The sequence below is a fragment of the Dipodomys spectabilis genome, unplaced genomic scaffold (assembly GCF_019054845.1).
Source record: "Dipodomys spectabilis isolate Male_0828 unplaced genomic scaffold, ASM1905484v1 ptg000065l, whole genome shotgun sequence".
NCBI classification, from domain to species: domain Eukaryota; kingdom Metazoa; phylum Chordata; class Mammalia; order Rodentia; family Heteromyidae; genus Dipodomys; species Dipodomys spectabilis.
Window position 1 is genome coordinate 78827 of NW_024870742.1, and position 9316 is coordinate 88142.

At 42.5% G+C, this 9316-nt stretch overlaps 1 pseudogene; it reads left to right on the top strand.

Moving 5' to 3' along the window:
• The first annotated feature begins 2829 nt into the window (after positions 1 to 2829).
• LOC122108729 lies at positions 2830 to 8526 on the top strand (annotated as a pseudogene).
• Positions 8527 to 9316: the final 790 nt, after the last annotated feature.

The window sequence follows — 9316 nt, forward strand, 5'->3', positions numbered from 1 at the left end:
CCTGTTTGATTGTGCTGTATGATGTTTTTGGATGAATTGTAGAAGCTGATTTGCCAAAATTTTGTTGAGAAGTTTGGCATCAATGTTCATCAAAGATATGGGTCTATAGTTCTTTGTTTGATTAGTTCCTGCCTGGATTTGGAATGAGGGTTATTATAGCTTCATAGAATGAATTCGATAGTGAACCTTCTCTTTAATTTCATTGAAGTGTTGAATGAGTATTCGTGTGAGTTCTGCTTTGAAGGCCTTGTAGAATTCCACCGTAAAACAGCAGAAGGGAGTTCTCTGATTGCTGTTACTATTTCAATTCTTGATATGGGCCTGGTAAGATGGTTTAACTCATCTTGGTTTAGTCTCTGCATGTCGATATTTGCTAGGAAAAGGTCCATTTTTGGCAAGTTCTCAAACTTATAAGCATAAAGTTTTGAGAAATATTCCCTTACAATATTCTGAATCTTGGTTGTTTCGGTAGTGATGTTACCATTCTCATCTCTGAGTTTATTTATTTAGGTGTGTTCTCTTCTTTTTCTGATAAGATTTGCTAAGGGACTGTCAATTTTGTTAATGTTTTTGAAGAACCAACTCTTTGTTTTGTTGATTCTTTCTACGATTTTTTTGGATTCTAATTCATTTATTTCTGATTTAACTTTCTTTATTTCTTTCCGTCTACTGGATTGGGTTTATCTTGCTGCTCTTTTTCAAGGAGGTTCAGATGTCTCATTAAATTGTTGGTTTCAGCTCTCTCCAATTTGTTGATGTAGGAATTCAGAGCTATAAACTTGCCTCTGAGTACTGTCTTTGCTGTGTCCCAGAGAAGCTGGTAGTTTGTGTGCTCATTTTTGTTGAATATCATGAACAATTGAATTTTGTTTCTAATCCCTTCCATGACCCACTGGTGGTTCAACAGTGTGTTGTTCAGCCTCCATATGTTACAGGACTTTCTTTGGTGGATTTTGGTGCTGAGTTCTAATTTTATTCCCTTGTGGTCTCAGAGAATGCAAGGTATAATTTCAATGTTTCTGAATTTGGACAAATTTTCTTTGTGATCTAAAATGTTGTCTATTTTGGAAAATGTTCCATGTGCTGCTGAGAAAAACGTGTATTCTGATGCTGCTAGGTGAAATATTCGGTAGATGTCTGTTAAATCTAGTTGACCTATGCAGTTGTTTAGGTCTGCGGTTTCTATGTTGAGTTTTTGCTGAGTTGATCTATCTAGTGGCGATAGTGGAGTGTTACAGTCCCCAACAATTAATGTCTTTAGATCTACATGAGATTTGAGAGAAAGGAGTGTTTCTCGGATAAATTTGGGTGTTCCGTTGTTTGGCGAGTAACTATTTACAATTGTACTATCATCCTGAAGGAGAGATCCCTTCATTAGTGTGTAGCGACCTTCTTTATCTCTTCTAACTAATTTTAATTTGCAGTCTATTTTATCTGATATTAGTATCGCAACTCCTGCCTGTTTATGGGGATCGTTTGCTTTGTAGATTTTGTTCCAGCCTTTCAAAGTCAAAATGTGTTTGTTTTTATGGTCCTTGCCCAATTTCTATACAAGACTGCCCAACACCTTGCTACCTTGTTATCATCTCCACTGGGTGAGAAGCACATGTGAAGGCTACTCTGATCTAATTCACTTAGTAAAGAAAGGCATATGCAACGTGAGTAATTTTCTACATTCTGGAGTTGGAAAGTTAAGGTATAAATGATTCTTGATTTCTAGATCCGTTGCTGTTGGTGAGAAGACAAACATACTCATGAAATATTTTTATTTATTATTAGTATGATCAATGAATTAATTCAGATCAGGCATGAAGAAGCACCAAGCTCTTCTCCATGAGTGGTACAGGGCTGACGCTGGATGTGATGGAAAAAGATGGGGTCAGCTGAAACAAAGAGGCTACCCCTCTTGATTTTTGCACTGTTTAGCCAGTATGTCTGAAAGAAGACCCCTGTCTCTGCCAGGTGCTTGTGGCTCATGCTTATAATCCACGTTATTCATGAGGCAAACATCTGAGGAATGAGGTTCAAAGCCAGCCTGTGTAGGGAAGTTCATGAGACTCATCACTAATTAGGAGCCCAAATATCTGGAAGTGAAACTGTGGCCTAAGTTCTGCTCTTGAATAAAAATCAAACAAACAAAAAAAAATAAACAAACAGAAAAACTGACTGAGCCAGTCCCTGAGATCAAGCCCAAGACCAGCACAAAAGTTGGAGGAGGAAGAGAAGCCCTCTTCCATACTAGAATCCGCACTCCGCACCCCCATAGAGAGTTCTCAGAGGGCTGGAGCTGACTCCTCTATGTAAGTGTCAAAGAGCAGAAATGGAGAAAATGAGCATTTCTGGTGAAAGGAGCACTGGTGCAACAGCAAGCTGGGGCAAAAGGGAAAGGCTCCAGCTTGGCATTGCCAATTGCACAGCAGTTATCCCAGGCGTTTTTATGGCTGAGGCCTCTGGACATCTCCAAGGCAGAATATCTCTATTTTAGATTATAAAAAATACTGTGATACTTCATGAGCTGAAACCTTTAAAATGGAGATATTTGATAACTATTTTCCTATACACAAAGATGATATCTACTGCTCATTTAAAAACAAATCCAAAGAAAGAAATATAATTGCAATGGGAGAGTGCTTGCCTTACATGCATGATGTCCTGGGTTCCATCTAAAGCACTGGAGAAAAAAATGAGAAAACATGGAAAAACCGCCCAGAGTTATCAGAGCATAAAAAGAGCATGTCTGTGCAATGGAGGCAAAGTCTCTCTCCCAGAGAAGTTGTCTTTTACTTTGGCCTTGAGCCGTCCTGTGTGCAGGCTCCTTGACATCGTATCATGGCCCATCGCCCCTGGAACAATAAACACTGTGATGAGGTGACTATACCCCAGAGGTAGGTACCAAAATTATAACCTACTCAGAAAGACTAAAGAATGCATAAAGATCTTGGGTTGGCTTTGTGGAACTTCGGACTAGGCCTGGGGAGTGATATGACCTGCAGACTGTCCAATGGTCTTGAGAGACATATAGTTCATTCCTAAAGACACCTTATTAATACTTACATAACCCACATCAACTAGTGCCTTCCCTCCCATGGGCCTGTCCTGTCTAGCAAGGTCTGATGGTCTTTTCCTTCAATAAAGTTATGCTGTCTTACCTCTTCCTTTTTGTCTGTAGACTCTTTCCTCAAACAAAGGAGACAAAGGACCTGATCCAGGTGTTACATTTTATTTTTCTTGTCAGTCGAAAGGCTTGAACTCAGGACCTAGACACTGTCCCTCGTGGCTAGTGCTTTTCCACTTTGAGCCACAGGACCACTTCTGGTTTTCTGGTGGTTAATTGGAGATAAGTCTCAAACTTTTCTACCTGGGCTGGATTGAAACTCTGAAGTTCAGACCTCAGCGTCCTAAATAGCTAGGATTACAGGTGTGTGAGCCACCAGTGCTGGACAAATGGTTGTGTGTGTGTGTGTGTGTGTGTGTGTGTGTGTGTGTGTGTGTGTGTGTGTGTGTGTTGGTCCTAAGGCTTAAATTAATGCCTAAACGTTGACTTGGATTTTTTTTTTTTTTTTTTTTTTGCTGAAGATTAGTGCTCTACCACTTCAGTCATAGCTCTACTTCGGGATTTTTGGTGGTTAATTAGGGATAAGAATCTCACTGAATTTTCTTGCCTGGACTGGCCTTGAACTTAGATCCTCAGATCTTAGTCTGCTGAGTATCAAGAAATACCAGCTAGAGCCACCACCACAACAGCTGAGTATTGTATTTTCTTCCATTCTCTGCTAACTCATGATAAAGAGGCTCTTTCCTAAATTCCCATAGATTTTAGAGTGCTGTGTGGAACACCAGCTATGCACAAGTAATGAAAGCTGAAAATCTCAATGGGAAAATGGTGCCCTTCTATGGATATTCTGCATCATTCACTATAGTACTGAGCAGTCCCATATGCAGACACTATACATCCCATCACCATGGCACTGAGCAGTCTTGTGAACAGAGCCATAGACATTGGATCAATATGGCCCTGAGCAGTCCTGTGTGTAGACCCAAAAGATATCAAATAACCATGACCTTGATCGTTAACCATGTGACCCCTACATTAGGATAAAAACCCAACAGTGAAGACTTTCATAGGGGAGGCTGGACATGAGGGATGTGTTTATTAGAGGGAAGTGGTTGCTAACAGATCTGAAGTGGGTGGGTGACATGGTGGAGTAGGGTCTTGGAAAGCCTCTACTGGGAGGTATGTGTCCATGGTGTCTTCAAGGAGCAGATGTGTCAGTGTTAGGGAAGAAATGACTAAAAGAAGGATTCAGCTTGTTTCCCCTGTGGTCTATGGAATTCATTTACTAGGAACAATCAGGATATAATCTGTGTATGAGAAACAAAGGTTTCACCTATCATCTACTCAATGCATGGGGATGAGACTCTGGTCCAGGGAAACCTTGTGCTGAGTGGCTGACATCACTAAGTCACACATCTGTGAGTACCCATCATGTTTGCAGACTCAACACCTAGGTATACCATGTGTGATTGAAACAAACACATTCCCAGTGTGTCCCTTGGGCACTGATGATACTCTAGCACAGGTTTGGTGGCAACACAAAAAGGGCTCAAGATAAAAGCATTCAGGATCCACCAGCTTTGGTGCCCAGGAAGTAGAAAAAAAGGTCTGTTTTGAAGCAGGCCATCATGTTGATACTGAAAACCTAATAACTGAATCACATCTTTTGTCTCTATGATCTCAAAGAATGAGTTCATGGATACAGAGGGAAGAATAAAACAGCAATGATATATTGAAGAAGAGAATATCAAATGTCTTGCTAGACAGGAGGGGTCCTAAGGGAAGGTACTTACTGGGATGCTTTGTACAGGGTTTTATTGTCTGTAGGAGAGAGCTATGTGACTCTCAAGGTCATAGGTCAGTCTGTGGCCATATCCATCCCAGACCCAATCAGAGATGTCACACAGCCTGTATGAGATATCTGCATCCTTTAGCCCTTTTAATGGATGTCTGGTCCAGCAGACACCTGTGAGGCTCAATCAGGTCACTGTTCACATGGAAGTCTACTAGTGGCTCAATTGATAGAGCTTCTCTTTGAGCTTTGTGTTGTGTGTTGTGTGTGTGTGTGTGTGTGTGTGTGTGTGTGTGTGTGTGTGTGTGTGTGTGTGTGTGTGTGGTTAATTGGAAATAGGAGTTCCAAGAACTTTCCTTCCCTTCTGGGCTAACACTGAACCATGATCCTCAGATCTCAGCCTCATGATTAGCTAGGATTACAGACGTGATCCATAAACAAAGGGCTGAAAAAGTAGCCTTTTAATAAATTCATTTAAAGGAAGTATGAAAACAGCACCATTACTTAAAATTCAATCACCCCTCAGTATCCTCATGGAATGGGCTCGAGGACCCCCACCAATAACAACATCTTCACACACTCAAGATCTTTATAAAAAATAGTATTTGTATAGAACCTACAAATAATCTGCCACACGCATTCAAGTGTCTCTACATGACATCATACTTATTAACAGGTACATGCTATGTAGCCAGTGGTTTTACTATAGAGTACAGTACAAGTATATGAGAAGAAAATAGTGTATAATTATTTCCCTTGACAAGCCACATTTGGCGGAATGTACAGTGTTGGCATGTGCAGAGACAATAGCAGGTGAATTAAAGGTGAACCTGAAGATGAAAACTGGCAGGAATGGAGACGAGAAACATGCGAGGAGGTGGAGAAGGAATGGGTTAAGGCCTGAGGCATTTGGAACTTGCGGACTGGAGAAGAGGAGACAGTGGCCCAATTAACAGTACTGGGGAAGGAAAAGGGATGAAGAGGAAGGATTAATTCACATATATTTGTTCTTATCCTGTCAAGATTTATTTAGCTTCCTTCAGAATTGAAGTTCTAAGAGAATTATCAGAATTCTCAAGCCCATTCCTTACTAAGTCAGAAATGGATTTCATCTCACAACAAGATGGTAATCACAAAAATATTCAACATCTCCATGGAAGTTTTAAAGGGTAATATCAATCAATGACTTGAATTACCTTGACAAGGAAGACACCTGTAAGGGTTTATGGGTGAGTAACTTTAAAAACTCCAACAATGACAACTGGCTCTTAACAGCCCAACACTCATCATGAAGCAAGGAGCTCTTCCTTCAATGTTGTCTTTTCCATTTTTTGTGAAGCAAGATTACCATATTGTTCCTCTGTAATTTAAGAGACAGTGTCGAGAAAGAGAATGGATAAGTTTGAATCACCTCTTGATGACAAGAAAGCTGAAGCAATTTGATTGTCTCATGACTGTCTCATTGACCAAGGGGCAAAAAGGGTAGTCACAGTTGAGTGGCATTTTCCATCCACACTCCAAATGCATTTCTACTTTCTTCTGCCTGTTCTGAATCCACATAAGCTAGCTTATATTGCCAGCATCAGTAAAGACTGACTAGCCCCGGAGGATTGGCAGGGATGGGATGGTGTGCAAAAGGCGGAAGTGACCAGGAGGCCTGAAAAGAAGGGAGGGCTGAAGTGAGAGAACCACTGCTAATCCCTCTTCAAAAAATCCCTCAATGGCTGAACCAATCTTTTGTGTTTCTATGTCTCAAATTCTGTAATTTCTGTAATGAATGCTGAGAGTCACTTAAAATCATAAGCTCTGCCCCTAAGTTTCTTGTCAATTATAGGCCTACGTCAACTCTTGTCCCCACAGGCAAAAAATATGTTCCTCGGGCCACCATGGTGGACCTAGAGAGTGGAACCTTAGACTCAGTGAGATCAGGACCATTTGGCCAGAGCTTCAGGCCAGAGAACTTCATATTTGGTATGTCATCATGGTCTATGGGTCCTAACATCCAGGCACTCCAGTGCTGGGCTGAGCCTTTATACACCTAGATATTGTCCTCAGCTAACCCACCTATTCCAGTCCACTGGAGTCATGCCCCTGGCCACTCAGACAGCTCAGATCAGTGCCACTCTTCAAGCACTCTATGACAAAGTAGCCTCTAAAGGGAAAGATCAGCAATCAGGGAAAGCCTCCAACAAGGTTTCAGCGCTGCTGGTCATTTCAAAGGCCCGGCAATAACAGAGAACTACTTCAGGACACCAGAAAACAAAGCACAGCTATGTGTGAGCAAGGTGCAGACAAGTGCTTGCAGCTTAGCTTTCCTATGATCACACTGTGCTCCTGTCCCTCCTGTGAAAATAACTACATTTCCAGTATTGAGGCAGGCTCTGTTCTTCATTTCTACAAGTAGTTGATTTGGGTTAAAATGTATCTTCCTCCACATTGTCTTTATTTCTTTAGAACCTGGGTGATTTGTAGGGTCCCAGATACATTGAAAACATTTCCTTTATTTCACCAAAGTTATCTAAAGTAAAAGCAAAGTTGGCTCAGAAGAGTCCTATTGTCTTCACAATACAAATGTCACAGTAAATATTCTTGGAGTGTGTGTCTCATCATGTCTGATAGGCCAGAGTGGGGCAGCCAATAACTGGGCCAAGGGCTACTACACAGAGGAAGCCGAGCTGGTGGAGCCGGGACTGGATGTGGTGAGGCGGAAGTCAGGAAGGTGTGACTGTCTACAGGGTTTCTAGCTGGCCCACTCCTTGGGAGGTGGCACCAGGTCAAGTATGGGCACCCTGATTCTCAACAATATTCAAGAAGGGTACCCAAACCGCATCATGAACACCTTCAGTGTCATGCCCTCCCTGAAGGTGTCAAACACAGTGCTGGAGCCCTACAACACGATCTTCTCTGTCCACCAGCTGGTGGAAAATGCAGATGAAACTTTCTGCATCTGTACATCTGCTTCTGTAACTTGAAGCTGCCCATGCCCAACTATGGCGACCTGAACCACCTGGTGTCAGCCACCAACAGCGGGGTTACCACCTGCCTGTGCTTCCCTGGCCAGCTGAATGCAGACCTGCACAAGCTGGCCTTGAATCCGATGCTCTTTCCCGCCTGCACTTCTTCATGCCTGGCTTTGTGCCCCTGACCAGCCGTGCCAGCCAGCAGTACCATGCTCTCTCAGTGCCCGAGCTTCACCCAGCAGATATTTGACGCTAAGAACTTGATGGTCACCTGTGATCTCCGCCATGGCTGCTACCTGACAGCGGCTGCCATCTCCGAGGCTGCATGTCCATGAAGAGGTGGATGAGCAGATGCTCAACGTGCAGAACAAGAACAGCAGCTACGTTGGAGACTGGATCCCCAACAATGTGAAGACGGCTGTGTATGACATCGCCCCTTCCCTCCCCCCCCTCCACATGGACTCACGATGTCGGCCACCTTCATCGGCAACAACATGGCCATCTAGGATCCCTTCAAGTGCATCTCAGAGCAGTTCAGTGCCATGTTCCAGTGCAATGCATTCTTGCACTGGTACATAGGTAAGGGCATAGATGAAATGGAGTTCACTGAAGCTGAGAGCAATATCAATGACCTGGTGTCCGAGTACCAGCAGTGCCAAGATGCTACTGCTGATGAACAGGGGGAATTTGAAGAAGACTTGGTGGAGGAACTAGTTTAAGACTTCCCATTGCTAGCAGTGCAACAGGAGTGTCAGAGCCTGCCTACTTCTCAAATTAATGGTGCTTTCCTGAGCTCCTGTTGTCCTGCAGTGGGATTCTTGCTGTGTATCATTATGCACAGCCTTTCCTGTCAGGAACTCACGGGTGGTGAATGTAAAAATACAGATTACTTTTAAATATGATTGTATGAAAACCTTATTTATATAAATAAAGAAGTATACATTTTATACTCTTAGTCCTTATTCTTCTTAAGAATCCCTTTTATTCTTTCAATGTATTTGAAATATAAAGTTGGCCAGCAGGATTTAATCTTAGCAATATAGGACTGGTGCTCAAGAGGAGTTTCAAATTCATGGTGTTCCTGCTATTTTGAAGAGGAGGATGACAAACGCCAATATTTTTTATTTTCCCTGGCCCAGTTTTAAAGTTAGCAATCTCTCAATAGCATGCCAGTAGCAAAAAAGCAGGTTGAAGAGAAAGAAAACCAAATCTAGATGTTACAATTTTCCTAGTACCAATTTGATGTTTGTAGTACTGAAATGATTGACGTCCAAGGCTTGTCTGGGCACTGAGGTAGCAGGGCCTCTTCCTCCTTTATTCTGACACAGGACTGGCTATACCTGCCACCCATTACACATTCCTCTTTGGGAATGGAACCACAAAAGGCAGTTATGAATACTGGCCATTACAGATCTACTTCTCCTTCACACAATGGTAGGTTCTTGTCTCATGCCCCATCAGAGGGATTGCAGTCACATTCCCCAGAAACAGTAGCAGGAACCCCGATCC